This window comes from Dreissena polymorpha, chromosome 8 (assembly GCF_020536995.1).
Source record: "Dreissena polymorpha isolate Duluth1 chromosome 8, UMN_Dpol_1.0, whole genome shotgun sequence".
NCBI classification, from domain to species: domain Eukaryota; kingdom Metazoa; phylum Mollusca; class Bivalvia; order Myida; family Dreissenidae; genus Dreissena; species Dreissena polymorpha.
The window spans coordinates 62680975-62701502 of record NC_068362.1 but is presented as its reverse complement, the minus strand read 5'-3'; the positions used below and the strand labels follow the sequence as shown (position 1 = coordinate 62701502).

General features: G+C 35.0%; 1 protein-coding gene across 7 annotated transcripts in view; it reads right to left on the bottom strand.

Annotated features, from left to right (window-relative positions):
• The window catches only part of LOC127843160 (uncharacterized), a 48095-nt gene extending 37147 nt beyond the window's left edge, over positions 1–10948 (bottom strand). For 2 of the 7 annotated variants that reach the window (XM_052373019.1, XM_052373014.1), the window contains exon 1: positions 10503–10948. The gene's annotated coding sequence lies outside the window, so the exon portion shown is untranslated. The other 5 variants (XM_052373018.1, XM_052373015.1, XM_052373016.1 and 2 more) reach the window with 4 other exon arrangements.
• Between the last annotated feature and the right edge of the window lie 9580 nt (positions 10949–20528).

Here is a 20528-nt window from a genome sequence, read left to right as displayed (position 1 = left end):
TCATGTATTATTTTTTAAATTTTAAAACCGAAAGAAGGATTTCTAGACGTATACGTCCATTTCAATAAACGCGATTATTATAAAGTTTAAAGCGCAAAAGAGACGGATTTCAACCTTGTATCCATCAGATGTATTCAAATTGGCATAGATAAAATATGTTTCTTATTTGTACTTAAATTTACTTTCATTTGAAGGTGTGTGGCTTTAAATGCTTAAAATAATTAACAATTACATCTTATTAGTTGATATCTATAAAACTCTATGCGTTGTGCCAATCTGCTTAAACCAAACATTTTGCTACACAGATACAACCCTTTTATGTTTGGAAAGTTTGAAAGACATTACTAAACATTATGCTGTTTGAAAAAATCCACTGTTTGACAAACACACAGATCTTTGCAAGATTTTAAAGGCATTTAGAACCCATGCTGAGTCAAGATAAAGCAGTTTTAAGAGCGACCAGAGTACCTGGTTCCCTTCAGATAAGCTAACAAGGTGCTACTTGTTCCTTCAACAAGCTCGACTAAGGTCTTAGTTCTTAGTGGTTGTAGTAGTAGTAGAAGTAGTAGTAGTTTAAATCCTTAACATGCATACGACTCGTTTAACAATAATCCTTTAAGTTATTCAAGAGGCAGACCACTTATATTTGTTAATAAATTATATGACATTTAAACAATGATTGCACGACACTTATAGCGTCGACTGGGCTATAGTCGACATTGAAATTTGGATGTTCGTCTTTTTGTTTCATTCATGATGATCCTCACCCATTTACAGATTTCGTAAACACCAAATATGCACACAAATACACGGGCATTATACGTCTCATCATACAATAAATTAAAATATTCAATATTTTAAATATTTGTTCCAAGATACAATACATTTCATTTATCTAAAAACGTGAACAAGCAATTACATGTTGTTTATAAAGACTATGGTTTTACTTTACGATTATATCCCGTTTGTTGATGGAATATTTATTGATCATAAAACAAAATGCAAAAATAATGTCGACGCAACGTGCGCGCAACATCGTTCTCACACAGTCTTGTCAAAAGGTAACCGTTTGTTTTATAAATAACCATTATATAGAAACAGGCTAAAATACGAATACATTAAATCTTTAATTTTGATCAGATCTTCTTTTTTACATCAGTACAATTTGACCTTAATTGTACAAAGATAAAGTTAAAACAACCGCACGTTCTCGGTATAAATTCCTTTCGATTACAATAGGGTCGATTTTGAGAATTATTTTATAATTGTTGTTTGTTTATATGTTTAATCTTGTTGATGTACCACTGGCTGATTTAACTTTAAAACATTAATTGTATGCTATTCTTAAGTTTAGCTGCTTATTTCACTTAGGCAAATACAGCGATAAACTATTTGTTGTAAAACGCTATTGGATTGAATAGTGTTGTCATACTGTATATTTGAAAAAATAGTTGCCATTATAAGCTACTATATGCACGTATATAATTTGATACCAGTGATGTAATATTCATTGATGTGTAAGAATAACTAAGTGCGTGTGCTTTCGCTTTTTCTAGAGAACTGAACAGCTGGCCAATAAGTGGTATTGTCGCGTGCGTTTATATGGTTTTACTGAGTTTTGTAAAAATATCACTTGAAGAAGAGAGCACAACGAAAAAACATACGATCGAGTCTTCAAAAGAATACGTCCTGTTGGCATTTGTTAACAGATACGACGTGAGTATGAATCATAACGGAGTCTATATAAAGGTAAAAATGTCTTGCTGGATTAGGGTATATATAATATGTATGTTAACTTAAGGCAGTGGTAGCAGTATTCTGAGGAATACTAAGTCACAAGTGAAGCAGATTATAAGGAGAAATAACTGATACAACGCAACAATCGCCTTTATATATTTTTAGATTATTCGACGTTTCACTGTTCAATACGGAGATATATTTGGACGAGCAGACACTTTGACGTCATATTGGACGAGTCCAATACGACTTCGAACTGTATGCGAGTGCAAATGTATAACGTATTGTACGGTTTAAACGTCTGATTAGCTTTTTATTCTATATCAATTTCTTCAGTTCTTTGTTCATTTAAATTTTAATTTTGATTTTTAAATGCTTTAATTGCATCTATGCTTTTTTCAAGACAAGTGTCCGTGTGAATCGATTATTGTACAGTCGGATACTTTTTCTCGGTAACGGCTTTTTTTGTTATAAAACAATTGCTTAGAGAACTTGTAATCAACTGTCCAATATGGTAAAAAAACAGACTTTTAGGATCCGATACCGGAATATATTTGACGGTCACCTGGTATATATGAAGCATGCCGATTTGATGAATTTATTGGATATAGAATAATACGAATAATAACCATTGTTTACTTTAAGTAGCCATCCACAATTAAAAGCAACTACAACATAATATTTGTCAAATATTGCAACATTAAAGTAACCATATTTATGTTTGTTACGTTTGTGATAATGAAAGAAAAGTAAAATTTCACGTTGGAGAAAACCCTCCACCTTTCTTTAATCCTTGAATGATCAAGGCAGGAAACTACATTCGTTTAATCAAACCAATTGTTAATGTTTCAATTGACGGCGAGGACAGCCCTTGGTTGAAATAGTTCATGTAAATCACATACATGTATGATTGCTCATTTGAATACACATTTGTGTATAGATTTCGGTTTGATTAACACGCATATCCCTTTTGTGGGTACGTTTTAACCATCAGGTTGCGTTGCTAATGAATAACAAACCTATAATCATGTACATGTTGTGATATGTGTATCTAATACTTAATCTATTTTTTTTAAATTACCGAGAAACAATTTTGCCCACATGACAGACTTTTAATGCATCATTAAGACCCGTTTTCCCTGAAAGCAGCCAATAGGTACAGATTTCAATGATAAACGTACAGATGTCGTCGCACAAGCTGTTATAAACACTTGGCTGGCCAATACACTGTATCGACAAGATAGCGCCAGTGAATGGAAACAGGTTAACATAGATTTTACCAGCGAGCTATACATATCAGTTTATCACTTTTATACATTCCTCTGTTATTATGGTATTTTATTGTTGTGTTCCTAATTGCAAAGCTTCAGTATTGGATAACACCGTTTCAATGTTATTTATTATTTCTTTATCTAAAGAAAAAATTTATGCGCAAGCAATACATATGTAGCATACTACCGTTAAGGTTCTGAACATATATAAGCTATAAAAATACAAGAAATGATAGTATTAAACCTGAAAATCAATAAAGGCTTAAACTGGGCTTGTAACATTTATTAAATTATGTAAATTACAAGATTATGGAAATTACAAAAGCATTTATTAAATTGTGTAAAGTACAAGATTATGTAAATTACAAGAAAAGATAGTGTTACAACTAACAATCAGTTAATGCTTAAACATGGCTTTTAACTTTTATTAAATTATATTCTTATGATATTTACTTTTAACATTTATTAAATTATGTGTATTACATTATTATGTTAATAACAAGAACATTCATTAAATTATGTAAATCACAAGAAAAGATGGTATTAAACCGAAGAATCAATAAATGTATAAACAAGGATTTTAACATTTATTAAATTGTGAATTGTTGACATAATTATAAGCTGTCTGCTGTGCACCAGTGAAGTATAAACAGGCAGCGGTAATCGTTCTTAGCGTAGTGAGTTACCGTCCTTAGCGTAGCTAACTCATACTGATTTGCAAAACATGCTCTGTAAATTTAGAACAAAAATGGAAGGAATGTTAAAGAATACTTGGACTGAGTATCGTTTCGTTACAAATTAAACAAGCATTTCTTAACCTTCCGTAATTTGTAAAACGATATAGAAATATAAATATGTAATGAAGGCAGTTAAGCATACTTGGCTAATTGACTGATAGACTTTGTTGATGCAAATGCAGTCAGTTTAATAAAATTATTACAAAGAATGTTAAGCAAACCTGATTGAAGTGTTCTTATCGTTTGTAATTACGGGTATGTCGATCACATCAAATGCTCTTGCTACATAATTTAAGCGATAAAAAGCAATCTCAGTAATATCTGTTTAACATGATTGATTAGGTATTAAAATTCTGCTTTTATTGTTATTATCGTAAGATATTGAGCATATATATGTACGTTAGGTGATTTTGGAAGTTCTTTATGCATCTTAAGACATTTTGGGCATGCGCAAATTGATTCAAATCGACCATTTTACAGTAAAAGAACGTTAGAGTAAAAATGAATAATTTAAAAGTGACCTGTTTGACTCTCCTGCAATTATTAATTAATTCTACATCTCACTGCTATGACTACAGCTAACCCTCTCGGGAGAAACAATTTTAATTAGTTTTGGTTAAGCAAAGTATATTACAAAATAGATCGGTACGCACATTATATAACCTTAATCATTATTTATATATAATCAAATGAAAGCGTTATGTTGAGCAATAGTATAACCATACATAAATAAAACAATTACTTATCCTAGCATACAGTACAGCTCACGCAAAACCAACAAATTCCGCGATCCGCGGAGTTTGACGACATCAATTGTTCGCGGAGTCGACTCGGCATCGACCATCTGGTCGCCGAGTCGCCGTGTCTGTTCGCCGAGACACGCCGCGGCACGCCTCGGCATGATGCCGAGGAAATTGTTGGTGATATGACGCTGAGTCACTCGGCGAGCAATCTTATAAACTATAATTTACCTGGGATAGAAACTGATTACAAGTTCCGAAATCATGATGTTTATTCAATGTAGATTAACTACGTTCGGACAATTCCTCTAAATAAAATATAATTTAAACACACTGTATCGTTACCGTTACGCTGTTTCAGTTCCTTCATTACTGAAACAATTAGTGTATTGTATACTGACTGCAGCTTCTTGGAAAAACAGGGCTTAATGCATATGCATAAATTGTCAACCCAGTACCAGAGACTGTCTTTAAACGAAAAACACCATAGAATCAGAAAGTGTCGTCCTTGATTAGCTTGTGCGAACTGCACTCGCTAATCAGTGTGCACAGGACACCACTTATTGGACATACATAAGGCCCCGTTTTCCCTGAATGCAGCCAATATGTACAGATTTCAATGACAAACTGGCCAATGTCGTCGCACAGGCTGTTAAACACTATTGATTACATACACACACTCACTGTCTGCAGTGTACCAGTGGTGAAGCATAAACAGGCTAATCAGTGTGCACAAGCAGATGCGGTGGTCATCGTTCTTAGGGTAGTTAAGAGCAGACCGACTTGCAAAACTAGCTCTTAATCTTAATTGTTCGCAAGCGAACAACTAACAAGAGAGGTGTTTGTCAGAAACACAATGCCCCCTTCTGCGCCGCTTTGAAGCCATATATTTGATCTTTGACCTTGAAGGATGCCCTTGACCTTTGACCACACAAAATGTGCAGCTCCATGCGATACACATGCATTCCAAATATCAAGTTTCTATCTTTAATATTGCAAAAGTTATGACCAATGATAAAGTGTTCGGACGGACGGACGGACTGACGGACAGACAGACAGACAGACGGACGGCTTGACGGACAGTTCAAAAACTTCATGCCACTCTTCGGGGGGCATAAAAAAAACACGTACGTATGCCAAATACTGCTGTTCACAGAACATTATTGTATTTCAGCTAATGGAACCACATATATTTCAGACACGTGAAGTATCATATGCAAATGATGATGATGATGGTGATGAAAATGACGACGACGACCACGACGCCGCCGCCGCCCCGCCACCGCCGCCGATGCTGCTGCTGTTGCTGATGATGATGATGCTGATTATGTTCAATATCACGACCGCATTTGAACATAGATGTAGAAGTGGACCGCTAAACATTAGAACTGACGTGTATACATGTACATCGAACAAGCATAATAGGCTTCAATTTAACCCTTTACCACTTAGATACGTATTTTCACGCATTTGAAGTCCCTTGGAAAGTTATATTTAATTTAAGACCTTTCTTACTCGATTCAAGTTCTTAAGCCTTCATCTACAAACATTAGATACTGATGAGCAGCAAAGAGCATTAAACCTGAACAGACTGCGAGTTACTCGCAGGCTGTTCTGGTTTTATGCTGTTTGCACATAGCCATTTCCACTTTGCTGATAGGGAAAGGGTTAAACGAGTGTTCTGATTACAAATAAGTAGCTTTACTTCACATGGACTGGGTATTAAAGATAAAGACCGCAGGAGCACATTGGCAATCGAAATAGCGCGAATTCTGTACCCCGCAAATTCATGTGTAGAACATTACGTTAAGAAAATAAGAACACTGTCATTACATTATTCTTACAAAATTCCTTGCGTGTCATGAATTACCAAAAGGTTGTAATCGTAACACCATTATACGTTTGCCTTACATATACGTATCGAAGGCAATGATGCGTGAAGTTTTCAGTGGTAAACCTTTATCATGATTTTTGGCAAAATATGCATTGAAACATTTGGTATTTATACCTGCTCTAACTGCCACACTTAAAATGATCGCATTACCAAAAAGCTTTAAAATTACGACGAAAATGATCACCTGAACACTATTTTAGACTTAAATAATCAAATTACATAATCGCGCCTGTAACTTAAGAAGCCTCTCCAAGCAAATATTCAGCAATCAATACAACCATGACCTACTTAAATACAATGGCTGTTTATACAAGTTAACATGTAATATAATGTGATTCACTACTGAAAACCACACTATGGCGCATAGGCGTTTGCAAGTAACAGGATTAAAGATCTTAACTACAATGTAAAGCGTGTTGTTCATGAATGTTCCTTATCCTTGATCATACAAATAGTTGTCTGAAAAGGCTTGATGTATAATACAATGCATATTGCAAAAAATTTACAATGGCAGGAAAATAATATGATCGGAAGAAACACGTATTAAATATCCTTGCATAATGACACATCAGACCACCATGGCATGCACCTGTAGTCGTTGGAAATTCTACACATTCAATACTTATCTGCCTGTTGTCATGGACAATTAAGAAACTATATTCAGCCTGCTGGTATGCAAAATATATTAATGTAGAGCAGGCTTGGCTGGGATATTGATTTTATCAGACCGCCATTTCCGGGCGTTGTATCAGATTGCAAGATACAATACGTATTCAAATGTTTGTTTGACAACTAACGGCGCACTGTCATGTTTTCAGCGCTAACATGCACGTAAGCCATGCTTAAGTACGGTATACTTTTCCACAATGAAATTGAGGCCTTGACATAAATTATTGCATTTTTAAGAGGGTTTTAACATGCAATTTAGTTGCAGTTTCGTAACATGTTACCGCTGTGTGCTGTAAACATTAAGCTTGTAATATGATGCGGGAATAAAAGTAGGCCTGTTAAAGGGAGCTTACACTTTTGAATGAAATAAGAAAACGAATGAGGTGTATTGCCAATATATGAAGGTGTGTCCCCCATTTATATGTGGTACTATATTTTTGTGCTTTATTATTCACATATCCATAATACTTATAATGAGTTTATGGAAAAGACGATTATATAAAGAACAACATGGTAGATAATAAGACGAGACTTAATGTCATTTGCAGTACATAGGATATACCCTTTTTTTATTAAAAAAACAAACATAATAAAATGCAACATGAATTCAAAACCATAAATATATATAATAAAAATATGTTATGTGTTTCTATTATACAATTAATCGATTTTATGATGCTTGTTTCAAACAGAAAATGATAACTGATCGCACTTAATAAAATAACTCATCCTATTACGTGTATATCCCAGTAAACCATGTCTCGTAGGAAAAGAATATAAATACACATCTAAAAACTTTAAGTGTATTATTTATAACGTAAATAATGGCCAGCTTGTAGGGGAATTTTCTTTTCTTTATTTAAGAGTGTGCAATCTAGTATCAGTTTAACGATCGGTTTGTCCAGTTCCGAAAATTTGAATAACAAATATATATCAAGCATTTGCGTTACACACGGAAGTTTTATACATAAAAGTAGTTAATAAGATATCAGCTATGTCTGCCCGACTTAAGTTATTCATTGAAAATAATTGGCATTGCAAATATGTTCTTCCCATTTCACAAAATCTTAAGACAGCAAGCCAAAAAAATTAAAGGACGTACTTGCAAACCTATTTTATCATATACAAAAACAAGCTTTGCAGGGGTATCGATTGCAACAGACCGGGATTTTCCAAAGCCGTATCAGATTTCACAAGTACAATTTAAACTTATGAGGCGTTCGCCATGGGTCTTATAAATATTGAGTGTATTAACATAAACGAAATATCAAGCGCACAAGCCCTCCCGTTCATCATGTTTAAGGTACACGATCTTCAACAAAAGACAAATACATACTAGTAATACATGCCATGGCCAATGCGTCCCAACAATATATACCAGAGTGCAAGCTTCATTTTATATTATAACGGGTATTTGAACATAACATACATACTTTGGAATTTTTACAAGTTTAAGATTTATAAAAATATGTTATGTTAAAGGTTTAATAATCGTACGGTCAAATAAAACATTATATCAAATCGCTGAAGGCACTGAAGTTGTTCGCTATTGCATAATCTTAGTTTTCAAAATTATGTTATAGCTTTTTATACCGCAAGTTTGAAATGCACACAACCCATTCAAATTTATAAAGAGTGTGTCGCAAAGCACAGGTTGAGATGTGGGTGCACTGTTTATCCTCATATTAATGTTATAGAGATAACTTAGACAAAGCAACAACAATATATCTCTCTTTTTTCGCAGATGGTTGCTGCACTGGCAGCCATATTTAGAATTCTGGTTGCCTTGCTAAAGAATAACAAGCCTAGAATCATGTACATGTTGTAAAATGTGTATCTAATACTACATTTATTTTCTTTAAATTATTGAGCAACAATTTTGGCGACATGACAGACGTTTAAAGCAAGTCTCGTTTCCGAAATAATCTACGGGATTTAACTGTGTAAACTTTTACTCAATATAGATCTAGTTATCGACATACACAATAATTGTTTTGACAGATGACATCCGATTGATAATTTAATTAAATGTATGCAGATATAGAGAAATGTTAACAATCGCACAGCGTATTTTCTGTGTATGTTTCTATATTTCGATAACATGTGTTATAGATTAGTATACAATCAATATTTGTAAATAGTTATACTCGGCGAATCGCCGCATCTACGCGGCGTTACTCCGCGAATCGATGCCGAGGCAAAAACAGACGCGGCGTCACTCCGCGAAATTTCGCCGAGTGCCTCGGCATCATGCCGAGTAAATACGCGGCTAAAATACGTTAACAGAAGAATCTGTCCGCGGCGTGAGCTGTACTGTACACACAATAAAGATTGCAATTCATACAGACCAATTACTAGTTAAATATACATCAAGTTGCATTCACGTTCAAAATCAACTACATAGCCATCCGGGTATTCAATACTAACTAAAAAATATCCCATGTACATATCTTGTTGCTATCAAATATCTAATAGGCAAGCACAACTTGATTACAATACCCTTCCACCACCTTAGGGATACTATCAATACACAGTTCACAAATACACAATAAGATTTAAGTCCATTTAAGATCTGATTTTAATTTAACTACAATAACTCGGGATGTGTTATATTTTTGAAAACTTATAAAAGAACTAAAAGTAGTGTGACCCGGCACATTTTTTACGAATATATTGTTATATTTTACTTTTGCATGAACTATTACGCAATTCATAAACGAGATGCATTATACAATGTACTTAATGGTTTTCAACATTCAGTTTACTTTTTATATAATCTCCAATCAATAACATTTAACGAACCATCTAACTGCTATTGCTATGAAACTAACCCCATGCGTTAAAAACTGCTCTATTTGACTCATTTAAAGGTCAATAGCTTAAGTAATGTCCTACCAAAATAAGCCAAAACTTTATTCACATGCATCTTCATGCGCTAGAACAAAGCACCGCCGTCAATATATTAACGATTAATGAGCAAAAAACAGATTTTACAAATGGTTGTTTCTTAACTGTAATAACACAGCTGTTTAAGCATGTTTGTATATTTTCCTTCGAACGTGAAATTGGTGTTTCTTGTTTCTCACATTATATGCAAAATGATATATTGCCTAAATAAGTAGAAGACATGCATGTCGATTTTCGAGTACAAAAGTTCATGTAAATACAATATATAAACGAATGTTTTGTTACTTTATACTAACATTTGGAATGGTATTAAATACATACAATAGCAATACTACAAATTGAATAAAACTTATTACCTTCGAACTCAGAACATCAAGAGGTAATTTCTAACTTTCAACTTCTGGGCAATAGTGGCTTCGGGAATATTGAAAACGCCATATCGCTATTAAATATCACATAACTGTATTGTTTAAAATGCTTTCCTATTGAGACGGTTTTATAATTATCATTTGCCAGTTTAAATAAGTTATTAAATTGTTCTACCTACTTGTGGATGCGTTTATCAACTGAAAGCACTCACTAAGACGGTTTCCCCAGGCTATACTGGAATGTAAACGTGATTTGTTAAACGACACTGAAAGACATATGAAACAAACCAAACACGAATTTTACATGCGTTTTAACTGATAACATAGAGGACGCGTGATCACCGAAACTCGGTCAATGACAGATAAGAAAAAACGCTTTGTCAGATATTCTTATCAACAGTTGTAAGGTTCACGGACGTCTATAATCATAGTCTCGGTATCATACTGAACGGCTGATATTGACCTGATACAAAACTGTCTGATGTATTTAAAAATCCAGTTTCTTTGTGGAATATCGGTCTAATAAATGGGTTACCGGATACATTTTCATAAAAAATGAAGTGGCAATGTTTATGAGTTAATCCGTGTTTGATAAGCGACGAATAACCTTGTGGCACACACTAAACTTAATTCACATCTACATGTACTAACCAAATATTTACAACAAATAAAGTTGCGACTGTAATCGGATGTTCAGTAGATAGCAGATTCTTAAGTGGATTGTTAACCTACAAATGCCATTAACAAAAGGTTGACGTTCTATTCCTTTCACATTTTTATTTATTGGTGACAAGTAGGCTTTCTTTTTTAATTAAACAGACAGCTTTTTCATCAACGATTTAGGCCGTTATGTTCAGCCTGTATATGAATGCCTTATCAATAATTAATAAATATCTAACGATTATAACCACAATATATTATTTCAATTAAATTTGTGAAAAATGTTATTTACTTGATGTTAAAACATGTCGCCGTGGCGTAATACAGGTCGCCGTGGTGTAATGGATATGGTGTCCGCCTAGCGACAGGGAGGTCACGGTATCGATTCCCATTGCGTGAACGTTCTTTAGATCTCCCCCAAAGACACCAAGTACTGATTCTAGGCCCAGGAAACGGACTCGAGAGCGTTTATATAAGCCTTAGGCTTTCGATGCAATCGAGCTAAAATGAATAGGTTTAAAATAAAACAGTGAATTGCGGCGTCCGAGTAAGCCTGTTTTCCAGTAAGCCTGTATTCTTGATATATCTAGGCATGTTCTCGCTGCCACAAATCGATGAATTTTATCCAAATTTTACTCACGGTATCTTTCTTAATACACAGCAACAACACAAATATTAATAACACTTGTTATTAATTAACCGCACGCATTAGAGGTCGTAAACAGCTTTATTTACTTTCATGGGAGTTACGCAACTTGTAAATTGTGTGACAACCATTGAATAGCAGTAATATCAATGTGCAACTATAATTTTCATAGATTTGCTAAACACGTATAACAAATATATATAACAACCTAAAGGGTTAACACTATAAACTGATCTGCATAAACATCATTCTCATCTTGATATATAAAATACAATTAATGTAGTGTGTATAAATAAAATACGGGAATACAAGCGAGGTTAAACTTGATTTCTATTTGAATAAAACTAAATGAAACTATAATCTTTAACTGAAAAATAGATAACACGTATCGTGACCATAGCACTGCACTAGGTTATTATTTCACACATAGTTTCGATTAAGACGTTCAACGCCACGCTTTTGTAACGATAAAGTTATTTTCAAGTGTTCTCATACCGATATCTATCGAACATATGTCAAGTTTGCTATCTTTCTGTTTCTCTGTATTACTTTCTCTCTCTGTCTTCGTCTGTCAATCCGCCCCCGTCCTTGTCACTCCGGCTTAAATATTGTATACAAATAAACATACATAAAATTGCACGTTTGCTACTTTAATAATACAAATACTACATTATTGTGTTTAAAAAATGAATATGTTTTCAAATAAAACATATGATCTGTTAAGCCATTGTACATTGGTATGGTCTCTGTGGTTGTCGTTTGTTAGTAAGCTCCCATAATGTGCTTCTAAAAATTATTACAAGGAGGATTTTTACCAATATTTAATTTCTTCATAAATTGATTAGGGTAGATAAAAGAGCCTTAAAAAATACACACAGCGATTATGTCACATTTCAGTGTACAAAGGCACAAATCCTGCGTTTTTATGTGAGGAAATTGTATTATACGTAGTATCATGTTCATTGTATCAATTGTCCATGTAAGTCAAGTAAAACAAATGTGTATTGGATGAAATAAATATGTTTAATCCAAATAAAAAAACAACGAAAGAAGCACAAACACCATTAACACATTAAAACGTCTGTCCTTTATAAAATATAAACAGTGGCTTTAAGGGTGAAAATATTCGTCCAAACAAATATGCTGAACTCACTTGAACGTAGTCTGCACAAGAAACCCCCATCCCCCTCCCCTCCCCCCGAGTAAATGTTTATAGTTTGTTACGATTAAATACATGACATTTAATTTTAATAAATACTGCAGTGATGAAAATTCCCTAGATACCAACCCATCCATTCTTATTTTGCATAAGAATGAAATAACACACATACGTTTTTTTATCAGCTTTAATCCTTGTTTAATGTTTTATATTGTTATATTGTGTTGTGTTTATTGACGTGTATTATATAGGTAATTTGCCATGAACTTGCATGAAAATAAAGATTTGAAGATTTCAACAATATTTTTTCCTACTATGCTTCATCGTACCTATTAAGCAATCCCATGATTCCAATCTTTGTCCCTTATAGGTAACGCCTCCAATATGTGATAGAAATTGAATGCTGACGTGAAATAAGGTTGTGATAAGTTTTATTAAGCACGACGAACACACTTGGAAAACTGCTACTTAATTGCAGTCCATGTATTTATATACATTTATTTGTTTTGTGGGAATTCTGTCCTCTCTCTAGTGCGCTTTCACCCATGAGTGCTGATGCAATAGTATTAGGTCAAATCATATCAAAAAAATTATCCGAGGCAAGATTTTCACTGGTAATTCAATATCACTGTTGCATTTGTTATGAATTTACTGTCCACGCTTGCAAATTAGCCATAACATTAATTTGACGCCAGTTCTACAAGTATATCTCTTTTACTACCCGGTGAGTTTCAGTATTTTTATGTTAATATAATAATTATTGTATTCTGATATATGTGTGAAATAATTCTGATATATGTGTGAAATAAACGTTATATTAATTTCATTTCGTTCTTCATAATGTTTGTGTTTTTTTATTCTCTTTTTTAATGTGTGTTATTGCGTTTGTACTGTTTTTCCGTTATGCCTATATTGATCTATATTGATGGGTCAATGTCAGCATTAAAATTGATAACTTCGCCCATGGCTTTTGTTAACGATGTGGTCCACCACAACACACCCACACCATTAGCAAAATACTTATACTTATACCTCTGTTCACAATAAGTAAATCATTGAAAAATAAACGTTTACTGTTGACGTTTCTTTTACATAAGCCCATATGTTTAGAACGTAATGATTGTTATGAAAAAGAAGCTTTTGCAGCTTGTGTTATGAATGGATGCTTCGTGTTTGGAACTGTAATGTTCAAAATCAAACAATAATGATTTTAGAAAAATAATGATGAAATGACACATTGTTGTTTGTGCGAGTTATCAAATATGTTTATTGTCGATAAATTATCAATATGTGTATGCTTCCTTATAACGTTAATTGGATAATGAAGAACTATTAGCGAGTAGAACGTAAATAGTTACCACTATACACTGACCTTTAGGTATTAACTTGTTGTCGCTACGTAGGTATTTTTTTCATTTTAAAACCACCCATATGAGAACATGCATGGCCATATATTCAATACACGGGGCTATAAAGCTTATACTTGTCTACTGTTTTTAACAGTTTATTTTAAAAAAAACAAAGTAGAACAGAATTATACTTTATTTATACTAGTTTTACGACCCGTTTGTAATAAAAACCCAAATTGTAATAATTATTACAAATTGGGTTGCGATGCATTATTACATTTCGGGTCGACAGTAACAACCCGTTTTGTAATAAAAACCCGAAATGTAATAAATTTTATCATGTCCATTAAATCAGAGATACAGACATTTTTAGAAGTTATTTTCATGTTTAAATTAGTTTTAGAGTAGGTATTGACTGCTACCCCGACCTTTGTTCTTAAAGACTCCATCAACAAATCATGAATGTCATAATTTATTACAAAGTGGGTTGCGATGCATTATAACATTTCGGGTTGAGACAATAACAACCCGTTGTGTAATAAAAACCCGAAATGTAATAAATTTTATCATGTCCATTAAATCAGAGATACAGACTTTTTTAGAAGTTATTTTCATGTTTAAATTAGTTTTAGAGTAGGTTTTTTAAAATAAGTTTTAGAGTAGGTATTGACTGTTCCCCGACCTTTGTTCTAATAGACTCCATCAGCAAATAATGAATGCAATAATTTATTACAAAGTGGGTTGCGTTGCATTATTACATTTCGGGTCGACAGTAACAACCCGTTTTGTAATAAAAACCCGAAATGTAATAAATTTTATCATGTCCATTAAATCAGAGATACAGACTTTTTTAGAAGTTGTTTTCATGTTTTAATTTGTTTTAGAGTAGGTATTGAATGTTCCCCCGACCTTTGTTCTTATAGACTCCATCAACAAATCATGAATGTAATAATTTATTACAAAGTGGGTTGCGATGCATTATTACACTTCGGATCGACAGTAACAACCCGTTTTGTAATAAAACCCCGAAAAGTAATATATTGTACCATGTCCTATAAAGTCCGAGATAAGTCTTGTTTAACGTTATTTTCAATTTTAAATAAGTATAGGAGTAGGTATTTACAATTCACCAGACCTTAGTTCTAATATTTTTTCATCAAACAATCATAAATGTAAAAAGATATTACAAAGTGGGATGAGACGGGTGTGAGAGAAAAGAGAGAGAGAGAGAGAGAGAGAGAGGAGAGAGAAGAGAGAGAGAGATAGAGAGAGAGAGAGAGAGAGAGAGAGAGATCTCGAGAGAGAGAGAGCTCTCTAAGAGCTCTCTCTCTAGATCTCTCTCTCTCTCTCTCTATCTAGATCTAGCTCTCCCTCTCTCTCTCTCTCTCTCTTCTCCCTCTCTCTCTATCTCTCTCTCTCTCTCTCCTCTCTCTCGATCTCTCTCTCTCCTCTCTCTTCTCTCTCTCTCTCTCTCTCTCTCTCTCTCCTCTCTCTCTCTCTCTCGCTCTCCTCTCTCTCTCTCTCTCTCTCTCTCGCTCTCTCTCTCTCTCTCTCTCTCTCTCTCTCTCTCGCTCTCTCTCTTCCTCGCTCTCTCTCTCTCTCTCTCTCTCTCTCTCTCTCCCTTCTCTTCTCTCTCTCCCCCTCTTCTGAGCTCTCCTCCCCTCTCTCCTCCCTCTCTCTTCTTTCTTTCTTTCCTTCTGTTCGTGGGGAAGGAGGGAGGTAGGGATGAAACACTTTAGGTGAAACTTCTTATCAGTACATAATGGTCCACTCGTTAGTGTGTGAATATTTTTTCTCATATCTGAATATAGATTTCGGTTTACTTTGTTATTTCTAAAAAACGACATACATGTATTGAGTGCAATACAAACTGCCTTTAGGTTGATACAATCAAGGGAACTTAGTTCCCGCAACCAATCCTTGTACTCCATTATACTGGTAAGCGAGTATTTGTCGGACAGCAGTATTTACCGGACGTTCTATTTTTTTCGTGTATTGTAACGCTGCAACTGAATTTGCTTCGTCAGATACTTACAGATGTTTGTTTTTTTTTAATTTGAAAGCAAAAATTCGTTAAATGCTTGTCTTAAAGTTAAACAAGTGTGATGTTTTCAAATCTCGTAGGAATGTTATGCGACCTCCTGGCGGGGATATTAATAGCCTGCGCATGCTCAAAAGAAATCCCTTACTGAAACCCGAACTGTGTGCTTGACATTTTCGTTCGTCTACTGTATAGAGCAAGACTCAATTATTTGTATTACAATCTTTTATTATACCAAAACCTGATATGTTTAACACGCACACATGATTTAAATTATAGGTTTTTTACATTAAAATTCCACACAATAAGCTGTATACATATATGTGAATTGCTCACAAAATGTACTTAGTAAACAATTAAATATAATAGAAACAAAAGTCATAAAAAATTATAAATTCACTGTTTGAATTTTCCCCCTTTAGTCCTTCAGCCAAGTACGCAAAATCGAGGTGGGGTGTACCAGTAAGGGGGGCAAAATACACCTATATATCTTGGAAGATGCATGCCAGTAGCATGTGAAAATGGTTGATAACAGTCTGGTACTGGCAGCTTTTGGTATTTTTTTCTCCTTTGAATCGGGCCTCAATCAGCTTAATTTTCATAAATTGTCTGGGAGAAATTGAACCGAAGTAGGGTCAATATACAATTTGACCACCAAACAATTGCTACAAAACTTTTTTTAACTAATCCTGGTCGGGTAAAAGGTCCTTAAAACATATCAAAAGTTTACCACACTCGGACCTACGGAAAGATGTTGTTTTCAAGATGGCCGCTAAAATGGCCGCCATGACCTATTAATGATCATAACTATCCAATCAAATTAGATGCATTTGGTGTCTATACCTAGGTTTCAAGGGGCAAAGAACACATAATTATCATCAGAAATTGTTTAAGTTTAATTAAGTACACACCAATTCAACATGGCGTCGAAAATGGCCGCCAAGATGGCCGCCAAAACCTATTTATGCCCATAACTATGTGACTATCAACTTAAATTTGATGAATTTGATGTCTATACCCAGGTGTCAGGTGGAAAAGAACACATAAATATCATCAGACAAAGTGTAAGTTAATTATGTTACACCGAAATTTAACATGGCGTCCTAAATAGCCGCCAAGATGGCCGCTAAGACCTATAAAATGATCATAACTATGTTACTAGCCACTCAAATTTGAAAATTTGGTGTCTATACATAGGTTTCAGGGGGCAAAGAACACATTAAGATCATCAGACATTGTTTAAGTTTATTATATTACACACAAATCCAACACAGAGTCCAAAATGGCCACCAAGATGGCCGCCAAAACTTATTTATGATTATAAAATATAACTATGTAACTATCCAAACAAATTTGATGAATTTGGTGTATATTCCCAGGTTTCAGAGAGCAAGCAACATATTAATATCACATTTATATCATCAGACAAAATGTCAGCTAATTATGTTAAACAGAAATCCAACACGGCGTACAATGGCCATCAACACAATACGAAGGACCACAAGTCCATAACTTGTTACTCAAACGTTATGGTTGTTATGTAAAATGCCATAGTTTAGGAGACAAGCAAGAAGTTGAATACTCATAAAATCCAATTTACGACATCTTGAAGAGAGAATGAACCAGCACATGACTTCATGATAGGATCAGGTTTTACTAACTTCTGTAGACTTGATTTTGTTATCGTTGCTGAAAATCATTACAGATTAATAACAGCCTGAATAAGCACGAGTTCTTTCAAAAGGTTAGTATTATACACCTTGCGTTCCTTTGACTATTTATTTACATAAAAGCGGCAGTAGATGGTCTTATTGTCCCTTTTGGTGTAATGCAGGATCAAGATGAGTAAATAAGTATCCTCGCTCACCAACGTTGTGGTGCTTCGACGGGATCGTTATACTGTATTTAACAATTTGAACGTCTGCATCCCCTGAAGACAGAACAACATAGCATCCCATTTTAGTCAGAGTTGTGCTGATTAGAGCAATCATGCCGGCCTTGTTTCTGTCACGAGACAAAACGTCTTCCTTTTAACATGAGCATTCTGTCTCTTTGCTGAAACTCACAATATGATTCACGTTTCCGGTGCGTTTTGTCTTTGTTATAATCACCGTCTTCGTAGACATCGAACCCCACTGTCGCTTGTCCGTAATGCCTTTCACTGCATTTACATAATACTCGGCTATTGCGTTATATGAGTCGCCCTTCTCCATGGTTAACGATGCAGCGAAGTGCCACCATCATGCATCTGTTTCATGAATACAGTTCATCACAGCCTCACATGATGTGTCTACAGCATACTCTCAAATTACCTGAGCGATCTGAGGCTTATCTGCTGTACAAAGTATGTTCTAGGCTTCAAAGAAGGCAGCAGGATGGGAGCTCAGTTCATAAGACAATACGAGTACAAGGGAAGGATCTTTATATTTTAACACGACCAGAAAACGCTGGAACAGAAGAGCATGATCAAAAGCACTGTCAGAAGCGATCTTAAAAGCCAAGCTATTCCAAAGAGATTTGGCTCTGCATTTTCTCGTGAATTTATAACCGAAGACCGACTTTCCTATGATATCTCTTATGATCGTTTTCCCAACCGCCTCAATTGAATGAACTTTCACATGTGACCCTGCCACTTTCCCATTTACCATGTTTCTGAGAGTACGGTCAGCTGTGTATGGTGATCAGGTTGTAATCTGAGTCTACATTTTCTCTATATCAGAAGAATCCCCTTTGATGCACGCTTCAGTTAAGTCTTTGTGTTGTGGACTTGTAGTATAGGTCAGGTCTGTGAAATCCTGCATCGCACTGACGTGCTCGGATGTTGCAGATAGGGTTCGAGGGGTTTGCATTTCCTTAGTTATTCCACTGCCGCGAGTTAGACCACATGTGCTCTATAAAAACATCATCAATGTTTTCTCAATAACAAGATCAAGTCCTAGCCCAGCCCAGCACAGATGGCTCCTACAAACAACGTGAAAACCAATACCGAACTTTCGATAAACGTCCGGGTGCGTTTCCTCTAGGTTGCTTGCTGCAGATATATGAAGTAATACGCAGATTGCAGGTAATGAATCCAGCAGTGGCAAAGATATATAGCAAATTGGGCACTGCCTAATGCATCAACCAATACCCAGTACGATATGGTTTAATCACCACCATTGAATTGTTAATCATAAGCTAATAATTCAGCCATACTATGCTTGTCTTTGAGGTCTGGGCAATTTCATGTTTCTATTTCTCTGTAGCCCTCTCGAGTTTGATTAAAATCGCATAACATATCATCTGCTAGCGTCGTTTTGCCCCTCAAAAGGGAAGGGTACAAATCCTTGGCATGATCAAGCAGCATCTGAATGTCTGGATCTTCCTTGGTCATTTCGGCTGAAAGATTGCTGTGTATGCACTTTTAAACAAGAAGATGGTCCCGTGAAGGCCTCTTGACAGCTTTGCGTGTCACAATGTGCACAATTGCATTACTCAATAGAGAGCCTCAATTGTGTTTTTGAGAGCGGTTTCTTCCACGAGGGATCCTTTGCCCAACCCGCCCGCAAATTCATACGTTTATGAAACATCCCAAATTCTGAACAACATTTTCAACTACTTTGTGGCGCATCAATGATTATTTCCAATACAAGGGTTGGTCAAACGTTACAATGGTGTGAAGGTTGTGGCAAGGTTGCAAACTAAGACTTATGTTGACAGAATGCACGCTTTGTTCCCATTGTACATATTAATCATAGGCAAGAATTTGACTGAAAACAGCCCAGGGTACTGGCTTTGCTGATGCAAGATACGCATCATTCCCTGCCAATTCAGTGTTGCCTGAAGCTGAAAAATATCGATCTTCTTGTCAAAATCCAGAAATTGCGGCAGGTCCAAACTATGGCGTTTCACATAACAAGCATCACGTCAAAAGTAATGGACTTGCGGTCCTTTGTATTGTGTCATTGGACGCCATGTGAGATTTCTGTGTAACATAATAAACTTAAACTATGTCTGACAATCAAAATGTGTTCTTTACCCCTCGAAACCACGGTATAGACAACACAATCATCTAATCTGAGTGGATAGTTACATAGTTATGATCATTAATAGGTTTTGATGGCCATCTTGGCGGCCATTTTGGGCTCCATGTTGGATTTGTGTGTAATATAGTAAACTTAAACAATGTCTGATGATCTCCATGTGTTCTTTGCCCCTTGAAACCTATTTATATCCCCCAACATAATCAAATTTGAGTTGATATTTACATAGTTATGATCATTAATAGGTTTTGGCGGCCATCTTGGCGGCCATTTTAGACGCCATGTTGAATTTGTGTGTACTATTGTTAACGTAAACAATGTCTGATGA